Raw genomic sequence first — 19,957 nt, 5'->3', positions numbered from 1 at the left:
CTTTCTGGGAGTGTTCGAGAGAACGGCTGAGCGAGAGGGTCTCCAGCCTGACCAGTGGGCTGAAGTGGTTGCCCCATTTCTCACAGGAGATGCACTAAAGGCATACTTTGACCTCACTCGGGAGGACGCCCAGGACTACCAAAAGCTGAAAGGTGAGATCCTGGCACGCTTGGGGGTCAATATATATGTTCGGGCCCAACGTGTATATCAGTGGGGGTTTGTGGAATCCAGAGCCGCCAGGTCTCAAGCCTATGACCTGCTGCACCTGGTAAAGAAATGGCTCCAGCCCGAGACTTTAACTCCAGCCCAAATAGTGGAGAGGGTGGTGGTTGACCGATTTGTGCGCAGTCTGCCGGTCACTATCCAGCGCTGGGTAGGCCAAGGTGACCCAGGCAATTTAGACCAGCTGGTTGGTCTGGTGGAACGTTATGTAGCTACCCAAGACTTGGTGCGAGACTGTACCCCTGGCCGGAGGCCACCCCATCCCATACCCCCACTTGCAGTGGCTGAGAAAAAGCTTCAACCTCCTGCTGGGAGTAGCTCCCCACCAAACCAATGTTCCCCAAGGTTACATGAGGTCCCCATTATCTGCTGTTGGCGCTGTAATGGTCCGGGACATGTTGCGGCAAGGTGCCCCTTAACCTCTGAGCCTATGGACTGTGGCTATACTCACCGGACATCCTTCTATGCCCGACCTGCTGTTAGTGTATGTACCGCTAACCTCCCGGACAAGGATAGGGCACCTCCCATGTGCCCAGTGTCTATCGGCAGGTGCAGGGTCAATGCTCTACTGGACTCGGGGAGCCTGGTGACCCTAGTACGGGATACCCTGGCGCTTCCATCTCAGTTCACTAAGCGCAAAGTTGGAGTGTTGTGTATTCATGGAGACTTGAAAGACTATCCTACTGCCCAGGTGGTAATAAAAACTCCTGCAGGGGAGAAAGTCCATGAGGTGGCAGTAGCGTCGAATCTGCCATATGACCTGATAATAGGAAGAGACTTTCCCTTATTCTCTGCATTATGGCCATCATTTTTGAATGTCTGTCCCCAAGAGTCAGGCAGAGCAGTAGCTGAGGGTCCTAATCCAGATGTTAAGCCAGAACCATGGGCCACCGAGATAGAAGGGCCAGCCGCAGGGGTGACCGCCACTTCAGTGGAGACAATTCCAGTGAATGTAATGGTTGGGGATGTAGAGGACTTGCTACCGGGCCCCGAATTGTCAGATCTGGACATCTCTGGTGACAATTTTGGCACGGCGCAACTCCGGGACCTGACTCTGTCCCGAGCACGGGGGAGTGTCTTAATGGTCGATGGTGAACCACAACAACAAGGAGCTGAGGCTATATTTCCTCGTTTTGTGGTTCACCACAATATGTTATATCGTGTCACTCAACTACGTGGGGAGAATGTTGAACAATTATTAGTGCCCCAGGCATATCGTCACCTGGTACTAAATCTTGCTCACCAACATGTGTTAGGTGGACACCTTGGGGCACAGAAAACCCAGGACCGTATACTGCAGAGGTTTTATTGGCCTGGGGTATTCAAAGAGGTGGAGGAATTTTGTAAGTCTTGTCCGACCTGTCAGATAACTAGCCCCCAGCAGCACTTCCGCAGTCCTCTAGTACCCCTCCCGATTATAGAGGTACCATTCGAGAGGATTGCCATGGACCTCGTTGGTCCAGTTCCAAAGTCTGCTAGGGGTCACCAACACATCTTAGTAGTTATTGACTATGCAACCCGGTACCCGGAGGCGGTGCCGCTGCGCCATACCTCTGCCAAACTCCTAGCTAAGGAATTAATGGAGATGTTTTCAAGGGTAGGGTTACCTAGAGAGATACTGACAGACCAGGGGACTCCCTTCATGTCTAAGGTCATGAAGGAAGTCTGCAAGTTGCTTGGCATTAAACAGTTAAGGACATCTGTTTACCACCCCCAAACGGATGGTCTTGTGGAGAGGTTTAATCAAACTTTGAAAAATATGCTGAAAAGAGCCGTGTCTAAGGATGGGAGGGACTGGGACCTGCTTCTGCCCTATTTAATGTTTGCAGTGCGAGAAGTGCCCCAGGCCTCTACTGGGTTCTCGCCCTTCGAACTTCTTTATGGCAGACACCCCCGAGGCTTGCTCGACGTGGCCAAAGAGGCGTGGGAGCAACAGCCTACTCCACACAAGAGTGTCATTGAGTATGTTACTAAAATGCAGGAGCGGATGGAGACAGTGATGCCCCTTGTCAGGGAACATATGGAGGCAGCTCAGCAAGCCCAGAGTCAGGTCTACAATAGAGCATCTCAGGTCCGGAACTTTAACCCAGGAGATCGGGTTTTGGTTCTCGTACCGACTGTAGACAGCAAGTTCCTTGCGAGGTGGCAGGGCCCCTACGAAATTCTGGAGAAAGTAAGCAACGTAAATTACAAGGTACATCAGCCTGGTCGGCGGAAACCGCAGCAGATCTACCATGTCAATTTACTGAAGCCATGGAAGGATAGAGAGACTTGTGTTGGCTGCCCACAGTCGGTATGTTTAGGGGAAGGGAAGCTAGCTCCTCCGACTGTTTCAGGGGACGCAGCTGCCAGAGTACGTGTTGCTGACAGCCTTTCACCGAAACAGGCTCAGGAAGCCAAGGAGTTCATTAGTCGGAACACGGACGTGTTCTCGGACCTCCCTGGGCGTACCTCCGTAATCCAACATGACATTGTCACCGAGCCTGGGGTGAAAATCCGGCTAAAGCCGTACCGGGTACCCGAGGCTCGGCGCCAAGCCATCGCAGAGGAGGTACAGTTGATGCTACAGCTGGACGTGATTGAAAAATCTAAGAGTGAGTGGGCCAGCCCGATAGTATTAATACCCAAACCGGATGGAACTTTACGTTTTTGCAATGATTTTCGTAAGCTAAACGAGGTCTCTAAATTTGACTCCTATCCTATACCCCGGGTGGATGAGTTAATTGAGCGTTTAGGACAGGCCAGGTACTTTTCCACCTTGGACCTCACCAAAGGGTACTGGCAAGTGCCCTTGACGGAGGCTGCCAAGGAGAAAACGGCCTTTGTCACACCCGAGGGGCTATATCAGTATAAGGTATTACCTTTTGGTCTTCATGGTGCTCCGGCCACATTCCAGCGTTTAATGGATATTGTTCTTCGTCCACATCGTCAGTATGCCTCGGCGTACCTTGACGATATTGTCATTTTCAGTACTGACTGGGAGAGTCATCTAGCGAAGGTACAGGCCGTACTAGACTCACTCCGTAGGGCGGGACTAACTGCTAACCCAAAGAAATGTGCCATAGGGTTAGAGGAGGCCCGATACTTAGGCTATGTCATTGGGCGCGGAGTCATCAAACCCCAGATGAATAAGGTAGAGGCGATACAGGGTTGGCCAAGGCCTGTCACTATCCGGCAAGTAAAATCGTTCCTGGGTTTGGTGGGATATTATATGAGGTTTATTCCCCATTTCGCTACTTTGGCAGCTCCATTGATAGGGCTCTTAAAGGGACATAAGTCAGTGATGGTACGCTGGAATGACCAAGCTGAAAAGGCTTTTTCAGGTTTGAAGTCTGCTTTGTGTGGGTCACCAGTCCTGGTGACACCTGACTTCAAAAGGGAGTTTGTAGTACAGACCGATGCCTCTGAAGTGGGCCTCGGGGCTGTACTGTCTCAGGAGGTTAACGGGGAAGAACATCCCGTTGGATTCCTGAGTCGCAAGCTTACCCCAGCCGAAACCAGGTACAGTATAGTGGAGAGGGAATGCCTAGCCATCAAGTGGGCACTGGAGTCTCTCCGTTATTACCTGTTGGAGGAATTTTCGTCTGGTGACTGACCATTCACCTCTCAAGTGGATGAGCCAGGCGAAGGAGAGGAACGCTCGGGTCACCAGATGGTTCTTGTCACTACAGAACTTTAAGTTCACGGTAGAACACAGAGCAGGCCGACTACAAGGGAATGCAGATGCCCTGTCCCGAGTGCATTGTTTGGCAAGTGTTCACCCCCTCAAGGTTGAACAAAGGGGGGGGGGGGGTATGTGACATAGTCCGGGGGTTGTTGCTGGATGGGAGGTATTTTCCTCTCAGCTTGTCTTGCTCTGAGGATTGTAGAGAGCTAGGTTCAAGGACTGGACTGGAGTTATTAAGCCATTCCAGGTTTTTAGGCATTTCCCAACATAGAAAGCTGAGCTGGGAGTGAGGGCAGAAAGAGGTGGTGTGTGCTCAAGTCTGGAGTACACCTATGTGATCTGTCTAGGAGGACTGGTTGGACTGTGTTCAGACACATGGACTGTGTACAAGGCAGCTGCTGCTGTAAGGTCTGAACCAACACTTAGAACTTCTGTTACTGCTGTAAAGGCCAAGCTGGAACTGCACTTATGTGTGATGGCAGCATGAAGGTAATGCTGGATTTTTGTTCCATTTGTTTTTGTGGTGTGAATAAACACTAAGATTTGAACTGTGAATTGCCTGTTTTCCTCTGTCTGCGACCGCTACCTAGCTATACCTGAGCAACTCCCCTACAAAATATATATATATATATATACACACACACACACATACTGCTGAGTGAGCTGTACAGCTATTGATATAGTTTTCTCCCTTCAGCAATCTGAAGGTGATGTGAATCATCTCTAGATTCCTGCATGTAAAAGCCCCTGGGAACTTATCCAGAGGGACCTGCAAGACCTGATGTCACAGTCATATTATTAGTCACATAAATGTGAGAAGTGTAGGTAGGGACAATCTGTATAAACAATTTGTGTGTCTGTCGGTGTCTGTTTGTATGTAGCCGAGCTGTTTGTGTATGGTAATGTAGCAGAAGTGTATGTATGTATGTATGTATGCATAATAATACATGTGAATATGTTTTTGTAGGAGAGCTGTGTGTGTGTTTTTATGTAGCAGAGCTGTGTGTGTGTTTGATGTAGCAGAGGTGGGTGTGTATTGTGCATGCTGCAGAACTGTGTATGTGTGGGTATAGTCATGGAGATTGTTAAAGTGACCCAGTCATTTCAATAAACTTTAACCCTTCACTGCCTTAGATAATGAGAAAATTATAATTAGCACGAAATATATATTTTTCCCTGTTTTCACAGGAAACCAGGTGTTTGTCTGATAGTCAGGTGCATCTTGTGTCTTAGAAAGTGTAAAATATGGTATGTGTATTAAATTCTTTACAGTTAATCAGTGATGCCTCTGTTTGTGGTGGGGCACAGTTTTAGTGGCCATTCCAGAGCATAAACCACTTTTTTGCATATATAAGCAAAAGCAATGTATTCTGGAGAAATACGAATAAAACCCTCATACTATATTGTGGTTTTGGTGGACTAGGGAGGCAGACGTAGTAGGTATAGCATCCAATTATATTATGTCTCAGCTGGTTGCTCTTATGGCTGAGATGATTTCACTAATCCTTTTATAAGTATGGACGCTTCTGTAGCCCCTATGCCGTATGCTTCCTCACCCTCAGTATACATTATTTGCTGTTTTGCGGCAAGTATATAACATACTGTAATACTCATTGTTTTCAGGAGGCTTAAAGATAATCTGTCATCTTCATCCATGAAAATTGGACTGTTAAAAAACATGGATCTACTAAACCTGCCTTAGAACCAATATGCCTTATAATCCCAAGACTGCAGGTCCATCAGAGTGTCACATTACATTATAGCCAGCAGAGGGCAGTCATGAACAGAGCAGTCAGTGTCTTTGGGAGCTCTGCTACCACTAGCTAAGCACTTGGGAAACAAACAATTCATATCCAGTGCTATCTTTTTGATAGAATATTTAAATGGACAATGCACTTTCAGGGTAATATACAGTAGTACAGCATTTCCTGTAACAAGGCTTAATATAACACCTGTTTCAAGTCATTCGAAAAAGTCTTTGACATGCCATAGAGACAAGTTTTGATCAGTCAGGCTGTGATGACCCAGGGGTGCTTGGTGGTATTTTGCAAGAGCTGATGGTATGGTAGCCCTGCAGTACTTGTCACGGGGCTCAGAGTGGTAGAAGCCCTCCCTAGGTACCAATGCCCCCCGGTCCCCCGGTGATGTTGGTCGAAGGGGCGACCAGTCACTTGCTAGGTGTTGTAGTGTGACACCAATCGGGTGTTGGATGGCCGAGATACAGCCGGTCCTTAGTATGTTGTCACGTGACGCCAGTGCCTGTGGGGCACGCAGGTGTGATGGCACGCCTGCTTTAATTTTGTAAGGCCGGTTGTACCCTTTTCCTCTGTGGTCAGCATCCTGCCGGGTTGCTACCGGGTCCCATGGGGTTATGTAGTCACAGATGGCCAGAGTGGTATAATGACCCTCCCGGATAGTAGGACCCACCACCCACAGAAAGGGGAGAATGTTGCGGTGTGTGCTGTGTCGGTGGTGGCGAATAATCAGAGTCTTGGAATAAAGTTGGTTTCCTACTTGTAAATGTGCAGCAGGTAATACAGAAAGTCTCTGAGATACACTTGACAAAGTTCCAATAGATCTGTAGGATAAGTGCAGTGTAGGATATAGTCGTGTTGGTTGAGTTGTGCTGAATAATACAAGAGGTAGAGTAGCAGAGAGGAGGATGCCATGAGAGTCTTAACCCATGTAGTACTGTGCTCTGCTGGGATGTTAGAGGATGACGTAGAATACTTGTAAGAAGAATAAGAAGAACACCTGTGCCCGTGTATTGACCTTTGACTTCAGTCTTCACACCACCTTATGCCCACTAGACTCGGCTGAACCTTCCTAATGGGTGACACAGGCCCCAGACCTTGTTACCTGGGATGAGCGGAATGCTGAGGGTTCCCATGCTGACACCCGCGCTGCGAGACAGAGTTCCTAGGCTTACTGCAACTTTGCTCTGTCCGGATCAGTTTCTGGCTCTGTGGCTCTGTTATGGATACTGTCCTGCTCTGTGACTTCTCCTTGTCCTCAGCATGGGTTGAGGTTGTCTCTGGCTAGTCCTCTCTTAAGAGGAGTTTAACAATGCATAGTGCTTTGGAGTGTTACAGTTAAAGAAGTTGGTGACAGTGTGCTGACTAAGACTGAACTCGTAGGTACGGGGACCTGGCAGAGAGCCAGGGCCCAAATAGGATCACTGTGGAGAGCTATCTGGCTTATGTCCTTCCTCCACAATGTCCAGAACGAAAAGACCTTCCTATGCTCCTCCTCCACCCATGTGACTAACTTCCTCTCTAACGTGTGTGGCGCGCTACGAGTGGGTGAAAGAGTGCAACAGGAGAAAAGAGAAGAGAGATGATAGGAGAGAAGAAAACAGAAATCCTACTGGTCTACAGATTTTGGTAACACATAAAAACAAGGACCCTTTGCGAACCTTCAGCTGTGCAGCTTCCACATACACATACACAATACAGCGACATCTAGTGGCTACTTTCATCATAAGGATGACAGGACAAGTACAGACTTTGTGTATGTAACAGTAACACCCCCTAGTGGGACACCACACCAACACACACCCATTAAAAGGTAGTCCCTGGTGTTCCCTGGGTGTGATGTGGTGGTGCAGAGTCCAGAGTAACTTAACCAGAGCAAAACATTAATTTTCATATTTCTTAAAGTCACAGTACAGTGAATTTTTAGTAACAAGTTCAGCGTTTTGCGCTTCAGAGAAAGTTTTGACAGTGTTTCCCTTTAAGTGTGAGTAGTACCGCAGTACTGCTTAGCAGCTTATATTTAGAGGTGAATAATAGTTGGCTTGCACAGTCTCTTGAGAGGTTTTAGGCAGTAGACTTGAGATAAGGCTAAGGGGGCTACCAGGAGGGGACCTGTCCAATTAGTGCAGTACTCTGTTGGAGAATTACAAACTTGGCTGCAGTTTCGTGACCTGAATATAGGAGAATACCTGTACTCACGGCTATGAAGTTCCAGAGTACAGGCCCTGGGTTTGCACAAGTCCCTCGAGATTACCCAAGAAGACAAAGTAGTAGTCAGCGGGGCACGTTAACTTATAGCACTTCTGAAAACCGCAGTGTAGATAAGTGAAAAGGACTTCCTCAGGAACTCTGTTTAGTGGTGTTTAATCAGTAGCTGTTTTGAACTAGACTAAACAAGACTACACATGGCTGACTCCAACACCACTGGGATAGTGCTGGGACCCATCTCCTATTGGTGGAGAACAGCCTGAGGTACCTGTTACCTGATAGGATAGAATCTGGAGGAAAAACACTGCAGGCCTGTGATAGGCTGAGGAGTAGGAAGGAGGATGGCAATCTTCCTCTTATGCACTTACAAGTATTATAACGCAATTAACCGCTTTAAATGTTCTTCAGTGTGCTGGCTGTGAAAGGAAAATAGAGCCATCTTGTGCCCAAAAAGTGGTACTACATAATCCATAAGGAACCCAGCTAAAATATACATTTAGTGCCAATCTACAAACTTGAACACATAGCAGTGGCACATGGGATCTGGGGATCAAAAAATAGAAACAAATTATAAAAAAAAAAAAAGAACACATTCCAGTATTTGGCTCTGATTGGTTAGGATATGTGCACACTGAGAAATAGGCGAGGAATTGAAGAGGAATCCACTCTTAATTTCCACTTGAAATTCCTCCTGTAAAATATGAACAGAGCAATGTCCCATTGTGTTTCTGCTCTGTTGTTCACACTGCAGAATTTCCAAGCAGAACTTTCTGCCGCAGATCCACTTTCTGCCCAAAGAATTGACACTGAGGGATCCAAGCGGAAAGGTTCCCGTGGATTTTGTCCCTTGCCCCCGCGCACATTTGGGCCCATCCCATAGACTCCATTCTATGGTCGGGTGAATTCCACCGTCCGACAAAAGAATTGACTTGTCAATTCTTTTGGCGGACAGCAGAATCCGACTGTGCATAGAATGGAGTCTATGGCACAGGCGAAGATGCGCGCGGACGTAAGTGGGGGAGAGCAACAGAATTCGTGAAAACTTCTACACACAGTTGCCTCAGTGTGAACCCACCTTTTGGTTGGATTCTGCTAGAGGAATCCTATTGGAGTCAATGGGGCTTAAATTCTGATTGAATTCTGCATAAGTTCTGCCAAAGCTGAATAGGCGAGGAATTTCAAGCAGTAAACCTTCCTCTTCAATTCCTCGACTATTCTTCAGTGTGCACATACCCCTAATAGGGTATACTTTCTGACATGTAAGATTACTGTAGGGAATTCTAAATTCTGTTTTACAATATCTTGTATTAATTGAATATCCAGATGGCTCCAACAGAACAATATAGGTTATAGGTTGTGATGCCTCATTGGTAAACCAAACAAGCTAAACAATAAGTTGTCAGGAGCCAGGATGGCCTGACCCGATATACAGTGAGAAAAGATTGAGTTTAAACTCTCTCTAAATATTTCCTATTAGGTTCAGGTCTGGGTACTGGCTAGGCCACTCCAGGACCTTGAATTGCTTCTAACGGAGCAGCTCCTTAGTTGCCCTAGCTGTGTGTTTCAGGTCATTGTCATGCAGGAAGATCCAGCTATGACTCATCTTAAATGAGGGAAGGCAATACATGGCCAAATCCATCCTCTCTTCAATATGATGCAGTCGCTCTGTCCTTTGCCCCAATGCCTCACAGTTGGGACCTTCTTCTTGGGGTTGAAACACAGTCCCAACATAGGAATTTTGGTCTCATCTAACCACATGACCCTCCTTCATACCTCCTCTGGATCATCCAGATGGTTATTGGTGAACTTCAAAGGGTCCTGGACATGTGCTGGCTTGAGTAGGGGGACCTTGTGTGCCCTGCAGGACTTTAATTCTTGATGGTGTAGTGTGTTACTAATGGTAATCTTTGATACTGTGGTCCCAGCTCTTTTCAGGTCATTGAGCAGGTTCTCCTATGTAGTCCTGGGGTGATACCTCTCCTTTTTCAGAATTAGTTTTACCCCACAAGGCAAGATCTTACATGGAGGAAGATTGACAGTCACCTTGTGTTTCTTTCATTTTCTAAAAATTGGGACAACAGTTCTAGCTTTCTCACCAAGCTGTTTGCCTATTTTCCTGTAGCCCATCACAGCCTTGTGCAGGCAGGGCCGGCCTTTGGGGTGTGCTGTATTTCTGCCGGAGCGTCCCCGTCCCGCGTCTGCCTGCCGGAGCGCCCTCCTCCCGCACCGCTCAGCTCCTTTCCTCTCCTGCATGGCGCTGGAGCATGATGTCACCCAGACCGCACATCCCCTTACTGATTGGCCTGACGTGCAGTCTGGGTGAAGTCATGCCACGCCGGTGCTCAGGTAAGAGAGCTGTCGGCGGGGGAGATGGTTGTGTGTGGGGAGGGCTGGGGTAATAATTGGTGTGGGGGAGGGCTGGGCGTGGTTTGGGGGGACTGTGGGTGATAGTTGTGGGGGGGGGGGGGGGGGCTGGGGGTGAAAGTTGTGTGTGTGGGGGGCTGGGGGTGATAGTTGTGTGTGTGGGGGGGGGCTGGGGGTGATAGTTGTGTGGGGGGGCTGGTAGTTGTGTGGGGGGCCTGGGGGTTGATAGTTGTGTGGGGGGCTGGGGGTGATAGTTGTGTTGGGGGCTGGGGTTGATAGTTGTGTGGGGCCCCCCCCCATTATAAGGACAGGGGTCTGGGGGCTGGGGTTGATAGTTGTGTGGGCCCCCCCCCCCATTATAAGGACAGGGGTCATACCTCAATACCAAATTGAAAGGCTGTAAATTTATGGATGCTGTAAAATATTTGAATTATTGCCTCAGCTGTGTATTTGTTCATCCCTTTCTCTCAGCTGTAAGGGTATGTTCATACTAAGAAAATGAGGTGGAGTTCCGCCTGCCTCAGTGTGCCATAGCCTTTCTATGAGAAGGCTTGCACGCCTCTGCTCAGCAGCTCTCCGCGTAAAGAACTGACAAGTCAATTCTTTGCGTGGAGAGTGGCGGGAGCAGAGGCGGGCGTGCCCTCTCATAGACAGACGGCAGAGAGTTCCTCTACAGAATTCCGCCTTATTTACTCAGTGTGAACATATCCTAAGGCTGGAATCAGGAATCACACATGGTAGTTTTTTGGAACAACACCACTGCAGTTTTAGTGCCAAAGCCAGAAGTTAATCCAAATGGGATGGAATATTATTAAAGAGAGGACTTGTACGTCTCTTTTCTGTTAAATGCAGGCCTATCTGATGTCAAACTTTACAACGACTCTGTACCCACAATCTGACCCCCCAAAACCACTTGTACCTTCGGATAGCTGCTTTAAATCCAAGATCTGTCCTGGGGTCCGTTCGGCAGGTGATGCAGTTATTGTCCTAAAAAACTACTTTTTAAGATACCTCCAGTTATATATGTCAGTAAGAACAGTAACAGATGTAAATAAATGGCGGGTGATGAGCTCCAAAGTGTTTATACAAGTCATCCAGATAGATGGTAAGGCTACAGGGTGAGTCACAAAAATGTATAAAATATTGGGCGCACTAGAAGATGGGAAACTTACAATGAAATCACAAGAAAAATGGGAAAAAACACTAGGGGTTAAACAGCTGGAATTTTGGGAAAGTGTATAAATCTGCAAGGGATCAAGGGATCACAAATAGTTCAAATAAGGTGACACAGTTTTTTGTAAATCATAGATTATATTATTCAATAAAAGATATGGTGAAGTGGAAAAGAAATAAAAGTCAAAAGTGTATAAGATGTGAAGACACCAACACAGATTTAGATCACCACTGGTGGTTTTGTCGAAAGGTGGTAACTTATTGGCATGATATTTTTTTAGTTAATATAGAATTGCGTACTCCATAATATACCTGATAATAAGTAAAAGATTCATGTCTAGACCTTGGAAAGGAGTAAATGTTATTGAACTAAGATAATGGATGATTATATGTTATATTTGTAACCGGAGAAGAAAGAACCAGGGTGGCTTGTTAATCTTATGTTGATAATGGGTGAAAGGATGGGTTGTAGGTGGGGCCGTGGGTCTGGTCACAATCGGGAGAGAGGTAAAGGTAAACGACTGATTATAAGTTCTTCTTATTATAAGTTCTTATATTATAAGTTCTTCTGATTAGAAGCTCTTCTTTAAGTCTCAGTAGTAAAATTATAAATATTTATTTAATTAATTTGTATTTATTATATATATTTTTATTCATTTAGTTATTTTAATTTATTTATTTTTTTACTTAGTATTCTTTACTATTATTATTATTATTTAAGTTTTAATTATTATTTGATTTCACTTATTTATTTATTTTTATAACACCTGAGGTGTGGAGGGATGATTTGGAATGGAAGCTGATGGGGGGACCATAATTTATCATGATAAATGGTGGATGAGGCCCTTCCGGGAGTTTAGTTGAGTGTATGGAGCACGGGTGGCAGGGCCAGATTAAGGTTGGTGGAGGCCCCGGGCGACAATCCCCCCCCCCAAAAAAATAAAAATAAATAAACTATACCGCGATCTATACAGATGGCTGCTTACTGTAGGTGAATTAGCGCAGACCCCTCCTCGCTCCTGGCTGTATGGGTCAGCATCCTCCTCTGTTATGCACGTGGTCACTAGAGGCTGCAGTACAGGGGAAGATGCCAGGCCCTAGAGACAGGAGCAGGGGGGGGGGGTATGGACTAAGTATCAGAGTGTATTCCCACATTGTGTTTGTGCTAACGCAATGTGAGAACACAGCACTTTCTGCGCGCTGTTGCCCACTGTGTTAGGGCTCTATTACATGGCCTGATACCCTGGGTAAGCAGCACCGTTCTGCTAGGGTTCGAGCTGGTGGGGGCCCCTAAGTGGTGGAGGCCCCTGGGCATGTGCCCCTGGTGCCCTCCCTTTAATCTGGCCCTGACGGGTGGTCTACCTGAGTGGGCTTTCCTGTGCTCCAGGAAGGAATGGTTGGTGGGAAGGGCTCTGTTGGGCAGAACAGCTCCAGAGATGAGGCGGTTCGGCCAGAGAGAATACCCTGAATGGATGGAATTACCAGGTGGATAAAGAACAGAAGTATATCTCTGTAATCTTGTAATTTTGTTTATTTTTATTTTATTTATCTTTTTTTTTGTTTGTTTTCTTTCCCTTTTGTGTTTTTTTTTTCTTTCTCCTTTCTCTTTCCCCTTCTTTGGGGGGTGAAATGTATGCAAGGGGAGCGGAGCTCTGCTGAGGGACAACCGAGTCTGCTCGCTAAGTGTTGACTTTTTCAATTAAGTTAGTTTGTTGTGCTCTCCCGACGTTGTCTGGATTCTGCGGTTAGTATAGTGGTAAGATATAGTGGTGGTGTTAGTAAGCTGGGATATACTGTTGGTAAGGGGAAGATTTTAGATAGTTCCTGGTAAAGGGATGGATTGAGCCCCCTGGTGAAATCCCCTCCGGACCATAATGCTGTTTGGTTATGGTTTATAATGGATGGTAATGAACTAGACCGGGTATATTTAGCTGATGGAGATTGTATGGGGTAGGAGGTGGATCATTGAGGTTTTAACATGATTTTGTACTATGGAAAATTTAATAAAGAGAAGAAACTAAATTAAAAAAAAAAAATTTTTTACTTGCAGCCCCGTGCCCAACCGCCGGGGCTCAGAGTATCTGTGCCCTAACTTTGCACCACCCCTCTGTTCCTCCTTCCCACCCACTTCATCATTAGAAATGCAACTGGAACATTTTCTCCTGTCCGATCCAGCCCATGTTCAGTATTCACACAGGTGAGGAATAGGAGACAATCTGCCTGGAGCATTCCTAATGATGAGGAAGGCGGGGAGGAGGGACAGAGAGGTTGTGCCAGCCTAATGCATACACACAGTGGCGTAACTACAGCGGTCGCCACGGCGACCGGGCCTGCCATCTTAGGGGGCCCGCACGGCCCCCGCCACATCTTTGTCCCTAACTTGCAGCAGCCCATCCATGCAGCCATGGGTCACAAAGACCCATAGATACAGCAAGCTGCTGCTAAATAGCACGCTTGGGGCTCGGCTCCAGTGGTGTAGCGACCGGGCCGCTACCAAGGGGGGGGGGGGGTCCGCGAGGTGACTAGGGGACTAGATAAATCATTCAGGTGAGTATAGATTTTTTTGTTTTAAAGGGGATGATGAGGGGTGTAGTGGTATGATGATGGAACAAAAGGATGATGGGGGTGTAGTGGTATGATGATGGAACAAGAGGATGATGAGAGGTGTAGTGGTATGATGGAACAAGAGGAAGATGGGGTGTAGTGGTATGATGATGGAACAAGAGGATGATGAGAGGTGTAGTGGTATGATGATGGAACAAGAGGATGATGGGGTGTAGTGGTATGATGATGATGGAACAAGAGGATGATGGGGGGTGTAGTGGTATGATAAAGGAACAAGAGGATGATGAGGGGTATAGTCGTATGATGATGAAGGAACATGAGGATGATGAGGGGTGTAGTGGTATGATGAAGGAACAAGAGGATGATGGGCGTGTAGTGGTATGATGATGAAAGAGCAGGAGGATGAAGGGGTAGTAGTATTATGATGGAGGTGGTTTTAGTATGATGGAGGGGCAGGAGGATGAAAGGGGTAGTAGTATGATGATGGAGGGGCAGGAGGAGGGGACAACATGGGGGGTATCTGTAAGAGGGATAAAATGGGGGACCATCTATATGGTTGATAACATGGGGGCCATCTATATGGGGGATAACATTGGGGGGCCATCTATAAGGTGGACTACACGGGGGTGTATACAATAGGGGGATATGTACTATAAGGGTGATCACATAGAGTCAGGGCTACCTACTAAATGAGTGTGTAAAGGGGGCAATACAGATGTGCAGTTTGTAGAAAGATGAGGATGGTGAGGAGCGAGGAGCCTAATATGTCTGTCTGGCAGATTCTGTGGATTTGTGGTTCGGAGAAGTTCTCATAATGGCCCAGGGCAGATGGAGAAGATGAAAAGGGAAGAACTCCGATCAGAGAAGACGTCCCCTGTGAGTCACCTGATATAACTGCACTGTAATGTATATGGTGTATAGAGCCAGTGTACAGTGCGTCCACCTCTATATGACTGTATGAAGTGATATTGGTCTATGTACAGAGGATTTTATTCAGTAGCAGTGGTGGTGTTAGTCAGTATGTGGTGGTATTAGTCAATAGCAGCGGTGGTGTTAGTCAGTATGTGGTGTTATTAGTCAGTATGTGGTGTTATTAGTCAGTAGCAGTGGTGGTGTTACTCAGTATGTGGTGTTATTATTAAGTATGTGGTAAGGGGGGGCCCAAGTTGACCTCTTGCACCAGGGCCCAAGAGACATTAGCTACGCCCCTGCTCGGCTCACCTCTCCGCTGAGGCCCCTCCCCAGGGCCACCATCAGGGCAGTACTGGTGTATGGGGCCCCAACAAAATGTGAAGTGAAAGGAAGCCCGCCGGAGGCAGCCTGCTCTCCACCTGCCACCCCTCACTAAAAATAAAATCCCACGGGACCCAGTCGACCCTCTAGCCCCGCATAGGCAGTCTGCAGCACCAGGACCGGAAGTTCGGGGAAACTCACTGTGCTGCATAATGACGTCACCAGAAGCCCAGCGCCGGCGGGAGGAAGAAGAGGGGGTGGAGCTTTGCCCTCCATTCATCTCCATTTCCTGATCAGAGCAGTGGGTGTGAAGAGCCCAGCAGGGGGTAGGAGCCCAGACAAAGAGAAGCCAGCAGCAGTGACAATGACACAATGACTACTTACAGTGTCACTAAATCTGCTAGACTCCTGGATAACCTGCTGTATATAAGATGTAATATCACTACTGCACCCAACATCTCCTGGATAACCTGCTGTATTTAAGATGTAATATACACTACTGCACCCAACATCTCCTGGATAACCTGCTGTATATAAGATGTGATATATACTACTGCACCCAACATCTCCATTGTAACCTGCTGTATATAAGATGTAACATACACTACTGCACCCAACATCTCCATTGTAACCTGCTATATATACCATGTAACACTATACACTACTGCACCCAACATCTCCTGGATAACCTGCTGTATATAAGATGTACCTTACACTACTGCACCCAACATCTCCTTGAGAACCTGCTGTATATAACATGTAACACTATATACTACTGCACCCAACATCTGGATAACCTGCTGTATATAAGATGTAACACACACTACTGCACCCAACATCTCCTGGATAACCTGCTGTATATAATGTATAGTATACACTACTGCAGGCCCGGACTGGTAATCTGGCAGGGCGGGCAAATGCCCGCTGGGCTGGCCAGATTACCAGTCCGTGGGCCGCCCGGGCTGGATAATGAAAAAAAAAAAGAAAAAAAAGATCACCGCTGCGGCCCGCTCACCTCGGCCCGGCTTGCCCGCCCCTGCCCGCTACTGACGTGCTCCTCCAATCTAATCAACGTGGGGCCGATGCGGCCGGCCGCAGCGGCCCCTCGTTAGTTGAAGGAGCACGTCAGGAGCGGGCAGGGCAAGCCGGGCCGAGGTGAGAGGGCTGTGATGGCGGGAGGGGGCTGCGGTGGTGTGTCTCCGCCCCTCCTGATCCCCCCCGATGCCTAGGCCGCAGACGTGCCGCGCGCGCAGGCATGTCTGCAGGCACCTACATCACCAGGCCCCCAGCGGCTGACGTCACTTCCCTGATGCGCCGCTGAGGACCTGGAGGACAGAGAGGAGAGGGGTCGCTGCTGCCGCCACCGCAAGATGAAACAGCAGCAGTGGACGTGGACCGAAGATCCAAGCTGAGGAAGAAGCTGCTGGGGAGCGAGGTGAGGTGAGAATGTTTTTTTTTTTCTTTAACCCCTTCACATGTGGCCACACAGCAGGAGGGGGGAGGCACGCAGAGGGGGCTATTCTATGGGGGTGTGTGTGCAGGGGGGCTATTCTATTGAGGGGGGGAGGGGGCTATTCTATTTAGGGGGGTGCAGGGGGGCTATTCTATTTAGGGGGGAGGGGGGCTATTCTATTTAGGGGGTGTGCAGGGGGTCTATTCTATTTAGGGTGTGTGTGCAGGGGGTCTATTCTATTTATGGGGGGAGGGGGGCTATTCTATTTAGGGGGGTGCAGGGGGGCTATTCTATTTAGGGGGGAGGGGGGCTATTCTATTTAGGGGGGTGCAGGGGGGCTATTCTATTTAGGGGGGTGCAGGGGGGGTATTCTATTTAGGGGGTGTGCAGGGGGGCTATTCTATCTAGGGGGTGTGCAGGGGGTCTATTCTATTTAGGGGGTGTGCAGGGGGGCTATTCTATTTAGGGTGTGTGTGCAGGGGGGCTATTCTATTTAGGGGGTGTGCAGGGGGTCTATTCTATTTAGGGTGTGTGCAGGGGGTCTATTCTATTTAGGGGGTGTGCAGGGGGTCTATTCTATTTAGGGGGGTGCTTGGGGGCTATTCTATTGAGGGGTGCGTGTGCAGGGGGCTATTCTATTGAGGGGGGTGCTTGGGGGCTATTCTATTGAGGGGTGCGTGTGCAGGGGGGCTATTCTATTTAGGGGGGTGCAGGGGGGCTATTCTATTGAGGGGTGTGTGTGCAGGGGGCTATTCTATTGAGGGGGATGTGCAGGGGGGCTATTCTATTGAGGGGTGTGTGTGCAGGGGGACTATTCTATTGAGGGGGGTGCAGGGGGGCTATTCTATTTAGGGGGTGCAGGGGGGCTATTCTATATGGGGGGATGTGGGGGGCTATTCTATATGGGGGGATGTACAGCGGGGGGGCTATTCTATATGGGGGGATGTACAGCGGGGGGGGGGCTATTCTATATGGGGGGATGTACAGCGGGGGGGGCTATTCTATATGGGGGGATGTACAGCGGGGGGGGGCTATTCTATATGGGGTTATGCAGGGGGAGCTATTCTATATGGAGGGATGTATAGATGAGGATGTTGCTGGAGCATGAAGCCTAAAATGTCTGTCTGACAGATCCCGTGGAGAGGCGTCATGGCCAGAGAAGCCTTCATGATGGCCGGAGCCAGATGGAGAAGAAAAGGAAAAGTGGACGTCTGGTCATGCAGAGAAGACGCCTACTGTGAGTGACAGGATGTAACTGCACTATAATCACTTATAATGTCTGCAAAACCTTTACACAGCTGGGATCTACCTCAGTATCAGGGGTGTCACACTTCGGCCCTCCAGGTGTTGCAAAACTACAATTCCCGTCATGCTTTAGCTGTCCAGGCATGATGGGGATTGTAGTTTTGTAACAGCTGGAGGGACGAAGTGTGACACCTGTGTTCTATGGTCACTGCTTTGGGAGAATATTGGTGTTTATATGATGGCTGTTATTTGGTGACAGTATAGTGGTATTATCCAGTCACTGTATGGTGAGAGTAGTGGGCATGTTGTGATGGTATAGTGGTATTATCCAGTCACCGTGGGCATGGTTTGATGGTATTACTCGTCCTGTGTATTCTGGTATTATTGGTAATATTAGTGTTGTATATAGTGGATTGTATGGAGTCACAGTGTAGCGGTATTAGTCATTATGTGGTGATTATGGCCGTGCTCATGGTGTGGTGATATTATTTGTTACTTTTATACTGGTAGTATAGGAAATATTGGTGGGTTTGCTTAGTAACAGTATGGCAGTAATGTGTACAGTATGGGGATAATATTTGCTTACTTATGTTAATACCTATGACAGTATTATCATGCACAGAAAATTCTTACCTATGTTACCCTTATATATCCTAAAATTTGTCCTGGGACCCTACAGATAGATAGATAGATAGATAGATAGATAGATAGATAGATAGACAGGAGATAGATAGATAGATAGATAGATAGGAGATAGATAGATATCCAGTAGGAAATAGATAGATAGATAGATATCCAGTAGGAAATATCTATCTAGCACCTCATTACGTATCTTTGATTACACATAAGATCACAACCAGCAGACACATTTTAATAATTAAAACCTTACTACTTATACCGCCATTATATGGAGTGCAGATATAGTCAGGATAAAAGGGATTTAAAAAATATAGTAACTTTTGTCCAAAATCAGCACCACCCTGTCCTCAGACTGTGTATGGTTATTACAACTTGGCTCCATTCACTTCAATGGAACTGAGCTGCAATACCTCACACAAACTGAAGAAGAGTGTGGCGCTGTTTCTGGAAGAAGGTGGCCATGTTTTTCCCCTTTAAAGGAAAACTGTGAGGTCCGTACCAGGTCTAGGGCTGTAGATCTCAGCAGACAGGTGTGAGGGAGATATCACTGACAGGATCTTTAGTCCAGTGTAAACTTCCAACTAAAGTCCATCAGTCAGAGCAGGAAGGGACGGGGGCAGAAGGTGCTGCTGTGGCTCCACCTCTGTGACACTTCAGGGGTAATGAAAAGAATGGTTACAGAGGTTTACACTAGACTAAAGATCCAGTCCCTGACCTGTACACTGGGTTCTACAGCCGTGTACCTGGTATAGATACCACAGGTTCCCTTTAAGGGCACGTTCATACCTAATCAAATGCGGATTTGATGCTTCTGATTTAATCAGTTGAAATAAATGCATAAATATGCCGCATCAAATCCGCAGCAGATTATGTTATAGGATTATTTTTAGGTGCTGATGGTGGGGTTCACATGCTTAAGGGAGTAGTGGGGACACAGCTAAATGAAGCAGAATTTGCTACAGCGCGTATTTTACACCGCTATCCATGATATATAGAGAAGGATATGGTATGTGGGCTGCTGGGGTTTGATTGCCAGGGCTGACTTTAAGTCCTAGTCCGGCCCTGCACTACTGCAGCCAACATCTCCTGGATAACCTTTCAGTATTCTCTGGGAATAGGTGAGCTCACATGCTCACTGCCACCCTCATGTCCATGATGCCTCTATTGTGTACTTTGGTGAGTACCCGTGGCCTGCGGGGGTCGAGTTGATTGAACAGGTGGTTAGTGTGTCACGAGGGGGGGTTAAAGGGCATGCATGCGGATAAGGGTGGGGGCTGCACTATAGAATTGTGTGATCTTGGGCTGCACTGCGGAATTGCCAAAATATAGCGTTGTGACCCTTATTATTATTCCTGGTTAAATTAATGGTGCTCCAGCACTGGATTGTGCGTAGCCCCACCCCCATCATACTTGTGCTGGGAAAATTTGGTCAGT

This window comes from Dendropsophus ebraccatus, chromosome 8 (assembly GCF_027789765.1).
Source record: "Dendropsophus ebraccatus isolate aDenEbr1 chromosome 8, aDenEbr1.pat, whole genome shotgun sequence".
Classification (NCBI taxonomy): domain Eukaryota; kingdom Metazoa; phylum Chordata; class Amphibia; order Anura; family Hylidae; genus Dendropsophus; species Dendropsophus ebraccatus.
The sequence above is the reverse complement of the archived record's forward strand: the minus strand, read 5'-3'. Positions refer to the sequence as shown.